Below are 15,265 nucleotides of genomic sequence, written 5' to 3'. Positions count from 1 at the left end.
TGAGTAGGAACATTCCAAGCTGCCCCAGTATCGACCCATCTTCCTCAGGTGTAGCATAGAGTATGTTGTCCAGCCTCCGAAGGGAGGATGGAACATTCTCTACCATTGTTGATCCAGGTTGAGGGCAAGGTCTTTTGGGGGCCCACAAAGAGGTCTATTGTGTTGTGCCTGATAGAGATGACCTGTAACAATGGAGAGAGGGATTTATTTGAGGTCTAGGCCCATCAAGTCTGTTTGACTCCCTGATTAGGGCCCCAGCTGGTTCAAGGAGGGTTTTTTTTTTTTTTTTTTTTTTACAGCTTCCTGGGCTTGGTAAGCCAGTGGTTTTTCTCCTCTTCAGAGAAAGGCAGCGTTCCCAGAACTGACTGCTTTTCTTTCTCCTCCATCCCTCCTTCTTCATCACACACTACAAGACTCTTCTGTAGCCTCACAAGTCAGAGGCCTGTCAGAGGTGGAAGAGGTCGAAATATCTAGATCAGGGGGGCGGGGAACTGGTCCCCAAAGGAACTGCTGCTTATCTGAGAAGCTGTTCATGGTACACACTTCTAAAATGAGGGAACCTTGGGCCTGGGAGGCAGCTGGGCATGAGAACAGAGGACGTGTCTGGATGGGGCCTCAGGCTCTATTCCCAGCATGGCTGTGTGCTAGAGTGGCAGAGCCGAGCTGTGTTCTCTTCTCTGTCTTTCGGAAATAAATCAGTGGTGCTGGTGAGCTGTCTCTCCTGGTAGCGTGCCTGCCTTCCCAGGTGTACTGCTTGAGTTTAAGTCCCCAACCCAGCACATGGGAGTACCACAGCATTGGGGAGCGCTTTGGTGCTTTAAACACCACCTCCCCCCCCCAACCATCTGCCCCTCTCTCTCTCTCTCCCTCTCTCTCTTCACCCCTTTGTCTGTCTCATTCTCTGGAAAAGCAGACCTGGAGCAGTGAGATTACATGTACTGGAGACTTCCACAATGCGTGTTTCTCCCCATGTTTTTTGAAAGAGAGTGGGGGGGGGGTGGGATCTTGATGCCCTGAGGATAGAGTATAAACACACAGCAGGCCAGAATTGGGGTGGGGTGGGGAGTCTCTAATGAGACTTTCTTTTTTTTTTTATTTTTTTATTTTTATTTTTATTTAAGAAAGGATTAATGAACAAAACCATAGGGTAGGAGGGGTACAATTCCACACAATCCCCACCACCCAATCTCCATAACCCACCCCCTCCCCTGATAGCTTTCCCATTCTCTATCCCTCTGGGAGCATGGACCCAGGGTCATTGAGGGTTGCAGAAGGTGGAAGGTCTGGCTTCTGTAATTGCTTCCCCGCTGAACATGGGCGTTGACTGGTCGGTCCATACTCCCAGTCTGTCTCTCTCTTTCCCTAGTAGGGTGGGTCTCTGGGGAAGCTGAGCTCCAGGACACATTGGTGGGGTCTTCAGTCCAGGGAAGCCTGGCCGGCATCCTGATGACATCTGGAACCTGGTGGCTGAAAAGAGAGTTAACATACAAAGCCAAACAAATTGTTGAGCAATCATGGACCCAAAGCTTGGAATAGTGGAGAGGAAGTGTTAGGGAGGGTACTCACTGCAAACTCTAGTGTACTTCTGCTTTCTTACTTTGGTGCCATACTCCAAACTCAGTCAATTTCTGCTTTGCGTTTCTACTTCTTCTTCTTTTTTTTTTTTTTTTTACATGCATAACATTCCCCAGATTCCCATTTAACAATACAACCCCCACTATTTCATTCATCTTTTTTCATGGACCTGTATTCTCCTCACCCACCTACCCACCCCAGAGTCTTTTACTTTGGTGTAATACTCCAATTCCATTTCAGGTTCGACTTATATTTTCTTTTCTAATCTTGTTTTTCAACTTCGGCCTGAGAGTGAGATCATCCCGTATTCATCCTTCTGTTTCTGACTTATTTCACTCAACATGATTTTTTCAAGGTCCATCCAAGATCGGCTGAAAACGGTGAAGTCACCATTTTTTACAGCTGAGTAGTATTCCATTGTGTATATATACCACAACTTGCTCAGCCACTCATCTGTTGTTGGACACCTGGGTTGCTTCCAGGTTTTGGCTATTACAAATTGTGCTGCCAAGAACATATGTGTACACAGATCTTTTTGGATGGATGTGTTGGGTTCCTTAGGTTATATCCCCAGGAGGGGAATTGCAGGGTCATAGGGTAGGTCCATTTCTAGCCTTCTGAGAGTTCTCCAGACTGTTCTCCACAGAGGTTGGACCAACTGACATTCCCACCAGCAGTGCAGGAGGGTCAACCCCACACCCTCTCCAGCATTTGCTGCTGTTATCTAATGAGACTTTCAAAGGACACCCTTGACTTAAAAGGACCAGAGTACCCAGGTCAGGTCAAACTTTTAGCCAGAAGCAACATTTTGTGAGATCAACAAGGTCACAGCAAGGCCAAAGGGTGACCTCTTTCTTCTTCTTCTAGCGTTTGCCCTTCTTCCGCAGCCAGTCAACAGCGTCAGGTTGAGCCTGATGTCTGCTTGTTGCTGGCTTTGAAAGTGACTGGGATCCATGTGGATTCAGTCGGCTAGGAAGGATGGGTACTCACGGGAGGTGACCTCTTTGAAAGGCCCCAACTCTGTTCGAGGCTTTCAAGCTCCTTGGGTGGGGCCATAGTTTAAATTAATGGCTCTGCAAAATGATTTCCTTGCCCAAGGCTCTGAGGCCCCAGCTTCAATCTCCAGCACCAGCACAATAAGTTCAGGACTGAGCAGGGATCCACAAAAAGAAAAAAAAATAATAAAGAAAGAAAGAAAGAAGTCAAGAAAGAGAAGGCGGTATACCAGATGATCCCACTCACAGGCAGAGTTTAAGAGACAGGGATAAAACAGGGAAGATCACAAAGTAAAACCTGGACTGGGTTTGATGTATTTTGCACCAATGGCAGGGACTCTGGGGAAGGAGGGCAAGGAGGGGCCTGGGGTAGTTTTGAGGTGCTGGAAACTGATGGCAGAAAAGGACCAAAGTGGGGGTGGGGGTTCGGTGAGAGTGTTTCGCAGACACCAATCACAGCAAGATGAGAAATTGTACTCACAAGCCAAATGACTGTCTTGTCACCAATAAAATGATACAAAAAGATAATGTGCCAACAATTGCATTGTAAACTGTTAATCCCATAATAAAATGAAAAAAAGATAAACAAACGTAAATAAATAACCAAACTGAAATAAAGGAGCTTCTAGAACAATAGCAGGTACTCTGCGGGTCAAAGCCAAGGTCTTTGGATGAGATGGCTGAGTTCCAAGATCAGCTTTCAGGCAGATCTGCCCTGGAACCGTCTAAAGGCTGATCCTTCTTCTCCTGCCCCTTCCCCTTCTCCTCCCCTCCTTAATTTTTTATTATATATTAATTTATTATTATTATTATTTTTTATTGGATAAAGACATCCAGAAATCGAGAAGGAAAGAGGTGATAGAGAGAAAGAGAGACACCTGTAACACTTGCTAAAGTTTTCCCCCTGTGGGTGGAGCCTGGGGGCTCGAACCCAGGTCCCTGCGCATCGTAATATGTACACTCAAGTAGGTGTGCCACCAGCCAGCCCCCCTTTTTAAAATTTTTAATTAATTTATTTTAATGAGAGAGATACAGAAAGGTACACACAGAGAGACCAGAGCCTTGCTCAGCTCTGGTTTATGGTGGTGCTGGGCATTGAGCCTGGGACCTCAGAGTCTCGGGTGTGAAAGTCTTTTTTGCAGAACCAGTATGCTGCCTCCCTATCCCTCTCCAGAAAGATTCTAGAGGCCACCCTTGTTACAGAACCACTGAGTTAGGCCCTCCTTTTTTTTTTTTTTTTTTTTTTCAGAGCACTGCTCAGCTCTGGTTTATGACCAGAGGGATGGGGGATTGAACCTGGGACTTTGGAGCCTCAGGCATGCAAGCCTCTTTACATAAACATTATGCTATCTGCCTGTAGTGAACATGTAAGCCTAGTAACTATAGTAACCATAGTGCCCTGCATAGTGTGATAAGGACAGAGACATATGTATACATAGGATAAGACGTCAACCCGAACCTGATTGGCCAATGGAGATGTAACTTTGAAACCAGAAGCAAGCTAAGTATAAGTAAAGGTTACTTTACTTATACTTAGCTGGATGAAGTTCTTTCACCATTACTGACTGGGATGCTGCCAGTGCTGCTAAAACTTAAAGCACACGCTTCTAGGCTAAGTAACCACTTCCCCAGCATCTGGTCATGCCAGCGGACAAAGGCCCTTCAGTCCTGCAACATAACGGCTGGAGACTGTGTCGTGAGCCTTACCTGCAAACAGCTATTAAGTAAGGAGAGGTATCGGGTTGACTGTGTGTTGTGTGAATTGTGTGACCTTTCTCTGGCATCTAAAATAAGTAAAGAATTATTGCGGGGGTCAGGCAGTGGAGCAGCGGGTTAAACACACATGGCGCAAAACGCAAAGACCTGCATAAGGATCCTGGTTCAAGCCCCTGGCTCCTCACCTGCAGGGGAGTCGCTTCACAGGCAGTAAAGCAGGTCTGCAGGTGTCTATCTTTCTCTCCCCTTCTCTGTCTTCCCCTCCTCTCTCCATTTCTCTCTGTCCTATCCAACAATGAGGACATCAACAATAACAATAATAACCACAACAAGGGCAACAAAAGGGGGAAAAATGGCCTCCAGGAGCAGTAGATTCATGGTGCAAGCACTGAACCCCAGCAATAACCCTGGACGCAAAAAAAAAAAATTATTGCTTAACCCTGACATGCTCTCTGAGTAAGTCCTTGCTCAAATTCCTTGCTCGCGACACTCCCCCACCCTGAACCTTCCTTCTGCCCTCTGCCAAGGGCCTGCAGGAGGCTGGATGTGCAGAAGGAGGCTGAATCCCGCATTTCGTCCGCTCCCGGGTCCACTCCTGCAGGCATGCGGGAATGTGCCATGGTTTAATTTGAGCCATTTCTTCTTCCTCTTTTGCAACAGAACTTCTATTTCCCACCTCCCCTCCCCTGAGTCATCCCTTGTCTTGTCTGTGGTCAGACTTACAGGGAAGGGTGTCTCCACCCCTAGGAAGCAGAATCACTAGTCTGGACCCAGCTCAGGCAGTCAGCTTCGGCCATGCCAGCAGGAGACACATCCAGTCAGGATGGGAACAGACACCAGCACCGGGAGCAGCTGAAAGGGAGCCTGTGAGAGGTCAGTGTTATAACATATATTTATTTGTTTGCTTGTTTATTTATTTATTTTTTAAAGATTTTGATAGGGCAGAGAGAAATTGAGGGGGAGAGGAAGATAGAGAAGGAGAGAGAGAGAGAGAGAGAGAGAGAGAGAGACACCTGCAGCCCTGCTTCATTACTCATGAAGCTTTCCCCCTGCAGGAGGGACTGGGAGCTTGAACCCGGGTTCTTATGCATGGTTTGCCAACTCAGGTAAGTTAATTCATCTCAGCTTTCTTGTCTGCAATACAGAACTACAATGCTACTTCATGGGCTCAGAGAGAGAAGAGGGAAGAAAAAAAAAATGGAAGGACGGGGGCTGGACCATGGCACAGAGGCACCAGCGGGTTAGGCACCTGTGGTGAGAAGTGCAAGGAACAGCATAAGGATCCCAGTTCGAATCCCCGGCTCCCCACCTGCAGGGGGGTCACTTCATAGGCGGTGAAGCAGGTCTGCAGGTGTCTATCTTTCTCTCCCCCTCCCCCTTCTCAATTTCTCTCTGTCCTGTCCAACAGTAACGACAGCAATAACAACGAAAACAATAACAATAAACAGGAAGGGCAACAAAAGAGAGAAAAACAAAAGGAAAGACATTCAGAAGTAGTAACAATGTAAGTGTGTCTTAGAAAGGAAGAGAAGACTGGTGATGGGGAGGGCTGAGGTCCTGGATCATGATGGCAGAGGAGGACCTAGTGGGGGTTGAATTGTTAGGTGGAAAACTGAGAAATGTTATGCATGTGCAAACTACTGTATTTTACTCTGTCAACTGTAAACCATTCCCCCAATAAAAAATAAATTAAAAAAACAAAGAAAAGAAAGGAAGAGAAGAAAGGGTCATAGAGAAAAACCAAGGGCAAATATATATAAATGTAGATAGTTATAGAAATAATAGTCAACCCGGGAGTCGGGCAGTAGCGCAGTGGGTTAAGTGCATGTGGTGCAAAGCACAAGGACCGGCAGAAGGATCCCGGTTCGAGCCCCTGGCTCCCCTCCTGCAGGGGAGTCGCTTCACAGGTGGTGAAGGAGGTCTGTGGGTGTCTGTCTTTCTCTCCCCCTCTCTGTCTTCCCCTCCTCTCTCCATTTCTCTCTGCCCTATCCAACAACAACAACAACAACATCAATAACAACAACAACAATAAAACAAGGGCAACAAAAGGGAATAAATAAATAAATATAAAAAAAAGAAAAAGAAAAAGAGAAAAAGAAAAAAAAAGAAATAATAGTCAACCCATGTTTGCAATCTTGGAGGGAATGGGGGAACACAGAACCCTGAGGATGAGAATGGTGAGGAATTATACCCCTGATATCTTATATGTGTGTAAATCAATATTAAATCACTGCTTTAAAATATATATATATATATGGTTTCAGGGCTTTTAAAAATATTTATTTATTTATTTATTCCCTTTTGTTGCCTTTGTTGTTTTATTGTTGTTGTCATTAGATAGGACAGAGAAAAATGGAGAGAGGAGGGGAAGACAGAGAGGGGGAGAGAAAGACAGACACCTGCAGACCTGCTTCACCACTTGTGAAGCGACTCCCCTGCAGGTGGGGAGCCGGGGGCTCGAACTGGGATCCTTACGCTGGTCCTTGTGCTTTGTGTGGTTTCAGAGCTTTGATACTCATCACGAGAGCCGGATCCAGTCAAATGGTGCCAAATATCTTCAGCCTTTTCTCCCTTCCTAATAAAAATACTGGGGTGGGGGGGGCGGAGACAGAGAGAGAGAGCCGGGAAACTTGGTACCCAAACTTCCTTTCACTCCCCCAAATGCTTGTTTCAGGACATTCCAGTTGTTTCTAGTTTGGGGATCGGAGAAATGAAACTGCTGCAAACACTGATGTAGAGGTTTTCATGGGAAAATAAAAGCTTTCCTCCCTGTGGGTTGACTGCCCCAAAGTGTCATTACTGAGTTTGTGCAGCAGCTATATATATATATATAGTATTTTTAAAGAAGCTGACAAACTGTTTCTTTCCCTCAAGTGGCTGTAACATTTTACATTCTCGCCCGTGAAGTATGTTTCTTTGAAGATTCACCAACATTTGGTGTTGTTACTATTTTCATTTTATTTATTTATCTTTTAATAGTTAGCCATTCTCATAGGTGTGAGGTGACAGCTTATTGAGGTTAGAATTTGCAATTCTGGGGATCAGGTGGTGGTGCACTGGGTTAAGCCCACATAGTGCAAAGTGCAGGGACCCGTGCCCGGCTCCCAGTTCGAGTCCCTGCCTCCCCATCTTCAAGGGGAGCCAGCAGAGAAGCAGGTCTGCAGGTGTCTTTCTCTGTCCCTTTCTACCTTCCCCTCCCCTCTCAGTTTCTCTCTGTCCTATCCAATAATGGAAAAAAAATAAAAAGGCTTTCAGGAGCAGTGGATTCATAGTGCAGACACCGAGCCTCAGTGATAACCCTGGAGACAAAAAAAAAAAAATTGCATTTCCCTCATTGCTAGCTGTATTACGTATCTTTTATGTGCCTTCTGCATCTAATTCTCAATAAAATGTTCCTATCTTTTGCTCATTTGAAAAAAATAGTGGTTATTTCTCATTTATTTTTGATAGAACAGAAAGAAGTTGAGAGGGAAAGAGGAGAGAGACACTTGACACACTGCTTCACTCCCTGTAAAGTCTCCCCCTGCCCCCATGCAGGTGAGGATTTGAACCCAGGTCCTCACACATGGTAACAGGTGTGTTCTACCAAGTGTGCCACCACTTGGTTCATTTACCTTTTTTTTTTTTTTCCAAAAATGTTGAGTCTTGAGGGTTTTTTATTTATTCTAGATACTAAGCCCTGATAGTTGTGTGATTTGCGAATATTTTCTCTGCCTGTAGTCTGCTATTTCATCTTTGTAACAACATCTGAATACCTCCAGCATCTCAGAGGGAAAGCGTTTCTTGAAGGGGAAGGGAGAAAGACAGAGTGGAGGTTTGGATTACAAATAACGACAACAACAAGAACAATAATAATTTAATAAATGACATGTTCTTCTCATGCCGAGCAGGAATACAGCACAGAGAATGGCATGCTTGCTAGAAGGCACCTGGTTTCTTGGGCAACAAGGGCACAGAATTAGGAATTATTTCTCAGTACACAGTATGTGTGTTTGGACCTGTACAGGAGATTTCTGGAGTGATGTATGAGAGACAAATGCACAGAAGGAAGAGAGGGAGTGGGAGAGGGAGAGGGAGAGGGAGAGAGAGAGAGACCATGGTACCAGAGCCTCCTCTAGTGCCATGGCATCTCTTGTGTGGTGCTGGGAATCAAATCTGGGCAGCAGACATATAACGGCAAATGTTTCACCCTTTGGGCTATCCCTGTCCCAACTTTCTCATTCTTCATTATATACAACAAGAGTTACAGGGACCAGGTGGTGGCACACCTGGCTGAGAACACATGTCACCATGTGCAAAGACACAGGTTCAAGCCCCCTGATCCCCACCTGCAGTGGGTGGGGGGAAGCTTCATAAGTGATGAAGCAGGTACGCAGATGTCTTTATTTTTTCTCCCTCTCTATCTCCCCATTCCCTCTCAATTTCTCTCTCTCTCTCTCTCTCTCTTTTTATTGTTGTAGTTATTATTAATGTCATTGTTGGATAGGACAGAGAGAAATGAAGAGAGGAGGGGAAGACAGAGAGGGGGAGAGAAAGACAGACACCTGCAGACCTGCTTCACCACCTGTGAAGTGACTCCCCTGCAGGTGGGGAGCCGGGGGGCTCGAATCGGGATCCCTACGCCGGTCCTTGTGCTTTGTGCCACATGCGCTTAACCCGCTGCGCTACCCCCCCACCCCACTCTGTCTCTATTTTAAATAATGCTCCCAGAAACAGTGGATTTGTCATGCAGGCACTGAGCCCCATCAATAACCCTCTCTTTGCAATGGAAAAAAGAAACGAAGAAAAGAGAAAGAGAGAGTTGTAGAGAGGAGAGAAAAGGAGAGACACAGAGAGACATTGCTCTATCACCCAGGGAGTTTCCTCTGGGGTTGTGGTGACTTCTCAATGTGCTGCCAAGACTCAAACCTTCAGGACTGCATTGAACTTCATACACAACAAGGTGTGTGCTCTACCAGGTGGGTCATCTGCTTTTCATACCCCACTTCCCACCCCCACTTTTTTTTTTTTTTTTTGCCTCCAGGATTATCAATAAGGCTTGGTGCCTGCACTACGAAACCACTGCTCCTGGTGGCCATCTCTTTTCCAATATTGTTGTTGCTGTTATATTGTTGTTATTATTGTTGTTGGATAGCACAGAAAGAAATTGAGAGAGGAGGGGGGGAGACAGAGACAGTGAGAGAGAAAGATAAGACACCTGCAGACCTGTTTCACCATTTGTGAAGCAACTGCCCTGCAGATGGGGAGCTGGGGGCTTGAACCAGCATCCTTGAGCCCGTCCTTGTGCTTCACACTATGTGCACTTAACCAGGTGTGCTACTGACCAGCCCCCACACCTCCAGTTTCTAACCTTAAAACCAGTCAGGTTGTGGTAGCTTGTTGTGGTGGTCTTAGGAAACTAGCATACACGCCAGTGCTTCAAAACCAAGCATGTGGCGGGGCAGGAATTTGAACGCAGAAAAGTGTAACCCCATGACCAACGCTCTCAATCATATTTCGGGGATCCTAAGGGGGAGAAGCCCCCTAATGGTGCAGCATCCGTGCCTGACTCTGCTTTCAGTCCTCTACGCGTCTTGACAATGTCGGTTCCCCCTCTGGATAGTTGTCATTTCTTCCCGGAGGCCTTCTGGAAGCTTCCACCAGGGGGCACACCTGCACCTTCTTGCGCAGAAAGGACAAACACCCCAGATGGCTGGAGGTGACTTTGTGAAAGTTCCACCGGTTGTGGAGTTCACATCAAAGCAAGCGGAAGTGGTGGTGGGTTTAGAAGAGTGGGTGTGGGTCAGGGAGACAGCACAATGGTTCTGCACTAGACTTTTCATGCCTGAGGCTCTGAGATCCCAGGTTCAGTCCTCCCAACACCACCATCAGCCTGAGCTGAGCTGGTTCCTCTCTCTCTCTCTCTCTCTCTCTCTCTCACCTCCAGGGTTATTGCTGGGGCTTGGTGCCTGTACACTGCTCCTGAAGGCTGTTTCCCCCCCATTTTTCCTTCTTTTTTAACAGGATAGGACAGAGAGAAATTGAGAGAGGAGGGGAAGATAGAGAGGGGGAGAGAAAGAGAGATACCTGCAGACCTGCTTCACCACTTTGGAATTAACCCCCCTGCAGGTGGGGAACCGGGAGGGGGGCTGGCGTTACTGCCACACCTCTCTCTCTCTCGATAATAGAATAGAATAAAATAAAATAAAATAAAGAGTGAACGCAGAGCAATTTCCAGATTCCCTGAGGGAACAAGAACCATGCCTACTAGGGCAGGAGCAGACTGGCTTCTAGGACGGTTTCTCATGGGCCTGGCAAGGTGCTTTGCTCCAGAGACGCCCACCAACTTCTCCATAGCGGCTGGTGTTCAGGAGACCACTTCTGGGAGGTGGCGACCCGACAGTTCCGCTTTCTCGGGAATCCTCTCCACTGTCGTGTCTATACTTCCAGACCCCGGACCAGAGGCGGCGCTTGAGGTTTGGCGGTGAGCGCCACGAGCATTGCCGGGGAGGGAGGAAGTTGGCTCGTTCTTGCTGAGGAGGCGGCCGCCGCTCTGCCTGCTGCCCCTGCCCGGCCCTGGCTACTCTGTGTTTTGCTTGGCAGCCGTATCTGTTTGTAAAAAGGTGCCAGGATGCTGCGGGCTGGGACTGCAACCCACCTGTGCCCCGGGCGCCGCTGCCACCAGGGGGCGCTCGCGGGAGGGCGCTCACCTGGAGAGCTGGGGCCTCTCCCGGGTCCGGTTGGTCCTCCAGGATTATCAATAAGGCTTGGTGCCTGCACTACGAAACCACTGCTCCTGGTGGCCATCTCTTTTCCAATATTGTTATTATTGTTGTTGCTGTTATATTGTTGTTATTATTGTTGTTGGATAGCACAGAAAGAAATTGAGAGAGGAGGGGGGGAGACAGAGACAGTGAGAGAGAAAGATAAGACACCTGCAGACCTGTTTCACCATTTGTGAAGCAACTGCCCTGCAGATGGGGAGCTGGGGGCTTGAACCAGCATCCTTGAGCCCGTCCTTGTGCTTCACACTATGTGCACTTAACCAGGTGTGCTACTGACCAGCCCCCACACCTCCAGTTTCTAACCTTAAAACCAGTCAGGTTGTGGTAGCTTGTTGTGGTGGTCTTAGGAAACTAGCATACACGCCAGTGCTTCAAAACCAAGCATGTGGCGGGGCAGGAATTTGAACGCAGACAAGTGTGACCTCATGACCAATGCTCTCAATCATATTTCGGGGATCCTAAGGGGGAGAAGCCCCCTAATGGTGCAGCATCCGTGCCTGACTCTGCTTTCAGTCCTCTACGCGTCTTGACAACGTCTGTTCCCCCCCCCCATAGTTTCCCCCCTGGGAAACCTTTGTTCCAGTGTCTGCTTACCCTCTGTTCTTTTATTCTTCTTCCGTTCTTCTTCTTTTATTCATTCTTCTTCTTCTCCTTCTCCTCCTCCTCCATCTCCTCCTCCTTCTCTATCTCCTCCCCTTCTCCTCCTCCTTCTTTTTCCTTCTTCTCCTCTCCACCTGCTTCTTCTCTTCTTCCTCCTCTGTCTACTCCTTCTCTCTTCCTCCTTTCCTCTTCCTTCTTCTATTCTTCTTCCTCCTCTTCCTCCTCCTCCTCTTCCTCCTCCTCCTCTTCCTCCTCCTCCTCCTCTTCCTCCTTCTCTGAGAAGATCGCATTATTACTCAGCTCTCTTTTCTGGTTTATTTTTGGCAAATCTGCTCTCAAGTTCTTCTCTTTTCCTCTTCCTCATTCTCCTCCACCTCTCCCCTCTCCCCTCCACACCTCATTTGAATTTGTGAGTGTCTCCTCGTCATTCTAGCACCGTTCACATGGAGACCATCACAGACACTTCAGGGGGGAGGGTATTTTAGATCTTGTGAAGTGCCCTTCAGAATCTTCTGCAGAGCCTCTGCCTTCTGCTCTGGGCTCAGTTTTTTTTTTTTTTTTTTTTTCAAACGTCAAGAAGCCTTGGTGGAATTCTGGTTTTTAGACTTGCCACAGATGCCCTGGTAATGAGAGATTTTAAGAAGTGGGCTTTTTCTGGGAGTCGGGCGGTAGTGCAGCAAGTTAGGCGCATGTGGTGCAAAGCACAAGGACCAGCGTAAGGATCCCTGTTCGAGCCCCGGCTCCTTACCTGCAGGGGGGTTGCTTCACAGGCAGTGAAGCAGGTCTGCTGGCATTTGTCTTTCTGTTCCCCTCTCTGTCTTTCCCTCCTCTCTCCATTTCTCTCTGTCCTATCCAACATCGATGACATTCCTCCCTCCCAACTTCCTTTTTCCATTCTTTCTTTCTTTCTTTCCTTTTTTTTCTTTCCTTTTTATACAAACAAGTGTGTCACATATAGATTTTATGTTGCCATCAATATATTTTTTTCAGGGATGGCTTTGGATTAATATCAGAATCTAGAAAAACCTGCCTTATTAAAAATGACTAATATTTTTAAATGGAAACTGTAATATATATAGTGACCCCTTTTCCAGATTGAGTAAGCTTATTGTCCTCCATTTACTTACTTACTTATTTATTTATTTACTATAACCAATAGCCAAACCAGTGATAATGACCTTGAGCCAACACTTTTCTCATATTTGAGAGTCTGTGTAAAATCCATTCTCCGAAGAAGTCACACCAACGGATGCTGTCAGGAGCAATGTATGAGTGTCTGTTTTTATTTATTTATCTCCTGGTGCTGGGAATGGAACCACAGATAAAATCCTGCACTCTGTCTACAATTCAGCCCCCCAACTTACTCATTATTCCTTAAAAAAATTATTATAAGAGATCCTGACTGAGACAGAGGCCTGAACTGTGCTTGGTTCTGGCATAAGGAGATGCCAGTGAGTGGATCTGTGGCCCTTGGGGCCTCAGGCGTGCAAGTCTTCTGCTCTGATGGGCTGAGCTATCTCCCAGGTCCTTTTGACTTAGACATTTATGAAGCTTTTCAGTTTCCTTTTTTTTTAAAAAAAAATTATTGATTGATTCATGAGAAATGATAGGAGAGAAAGAACCAGACATCACTCTGGTACATGTGCTGCTGGGGACTGAACTCAGGACCTCATGCCTGAGAATCTAATGCCTTATCCACTGTGGCACCTCCTGGACCACAGCTTTTCAGTTTTCACTGGTGTGACCGCATCCACTGGTGGCTTATTGACTTTCTTTCTTTCTTTTTCCTTTGCTTTTTCTTCATCTTCTTTCCTTTTCTTTCCTTTCCTTTCCTTTCCTTTCCTTTCCTTTCCTTTCCTTTCCTTTCCTTTCCTTTCCTTTCCTTTCCTTTCCTTTCCTTTCCTTTTTTTTTTTTTTCCCCATCAGCGTTCAATCGCTATCGAACAGGCCATGGCCGGTGCGCCGCTATGTTCCATCGCTGGGGAGCCAGAGACGACCCGAACTGCCCCTGCGGCTCCAGACAGACTATGACCCACATAGTCAATGACTGCCACCTCTCCAGATTCAAAGGAGGTCTCGAAACTTTACATCAGGCTCAACCTGACGCTGTTGTCTGGCTACGGAAGAAGGGCAAACGCTAGAAGAAGTGCCTGCACCATGAATCCACTGCTCCTAGAGGCCATTTTCCCCTCTTTTGTTGCCCTTGTTGTTGTAGCCTTGTTGTGGTCTTTATTGTTGTTGATGATGTTTTTTGCTGTTGGATAGGAGAGAGAGAGAAATGGAGAGAGGAGGGGAAGGTAGAGAGGGAGAGAGAAAGACAGACACCTGCAGACCTGCTTCACTGCCTGTGAAGCGACTCCCCTGCAGGTGGGGAGCTGGGGGCACTAACCGGGATCCTTACACCGCCAGCCCTTGAGCTTTGTGCCACGTGCGCTTAACCAGCTATGCTACCACCTGACCCCCTCCTTTCTTTTGATAGGAGAGAGAGAGGAGAAGAGAGGAGAGGAGAGGAGAGGGGAGAGAGAGACCTGTAGTTCTGCTCCTTTGCTTCTGAAGCTTCCCCCCCATGGAGGTTTTTGTTTGTTTGTTTGTTGTTGTTGTTTTAACTCATGGAGTCGAACATGTCTTGACTGGTTTACAAACCACTTGGTTTTCCTTTTCCCTTGCCCGATACGTTTTTGTCCTCAGCCAGTCGTGCTCTGTGACTAGACCATCTGTCTCCTTAAATATATTTAAAAATGTTATCTATGGAAATTAATGAGTCTTTCACCACTTCTCAGATTTGTGTGTTTCTGAGGAAAGCTCTTCCCTTTTCTAAGATTATAATTTTTTTATTTGACTAGCAGTCTTACAGTTTATTTATTTATTTTCACCCTGTTTTATCCCTTTCTCTCTCTTCCTGTTATTATAATGAAAATGTCCCTAGGGTTTCACAACTCCAGGTCAACTTTTGCAGATAGAAAGAGAAGACAGGGATGGATGGCCCATTTGGTTGAGTGCACATGTTACAGCATGCAAGGACCTGGGTTTGAGCCCCCGGTCCCCACCTGCAGGGCGGAAAGTTTTACAAGTGTTTTAGGTGTCTCTGTCTCTGTCTCTCTTCCTCTCTATCTCCACCTTCCCTCTTGATTTCTGGCTGTCTCTAGCCAATAAATAAAGATAATTAAAAAAAAAAAGATAAAAAAGAGAAGACAAAGATGGAGAGAGAAAGAGAGAGAGAGAGAGAGAAGAAAGAAACACATCATAGCCCTGATGCAATTTTCAGTGCAGTGGGGCTGGACTAGAACCTGGGTTAGGCACATTGTAAATGGAGTACCCTCCCAGGTGAGTTATCTTGTTGTCTCCACTCCCTCCCTGCTCTATCCAGAATTAAACACATATCAGGACTGAGGTAGGGATCCAGCATTTTCTTTTAAAGGCCTGAGTGTTTCCCCAGATCTCCTGAGCCATCTGTGGGAGACTGTCTTCTCCCTGCCTGTCTTACTGGGGCCTCTGTGACATGGCTGTGGGCAGAGGGCCTCAGTTGAGGAGGCTCTGAGGCTCTGGCCAGTTCTTCATTTTCTTGCTGATGTTGTTGTCTTTCAGAAAGCAGAGGAAGTGTCTAGAGGAACCGTT

This window comes from Erinaceus europaeus, chromosome 15 (assembly GCF_950295315.1).
Source record: "Erinaceus europaeus chromosome 15, mEriEur2.1, whole genome shotgun sequence".
In the NCBI taxonomy this organism is placed as follows: Eukaryota; Metazoa; Chordata; class Mammalia; order Eulipotyphla; family Erinaceidae; genus Erinaceus; species Erinaceus europaeus.
The sequence above is the reverse complement of the archived record's forward strand: the minus strand, read 5'-3'. Positions refer to the sequence as shown.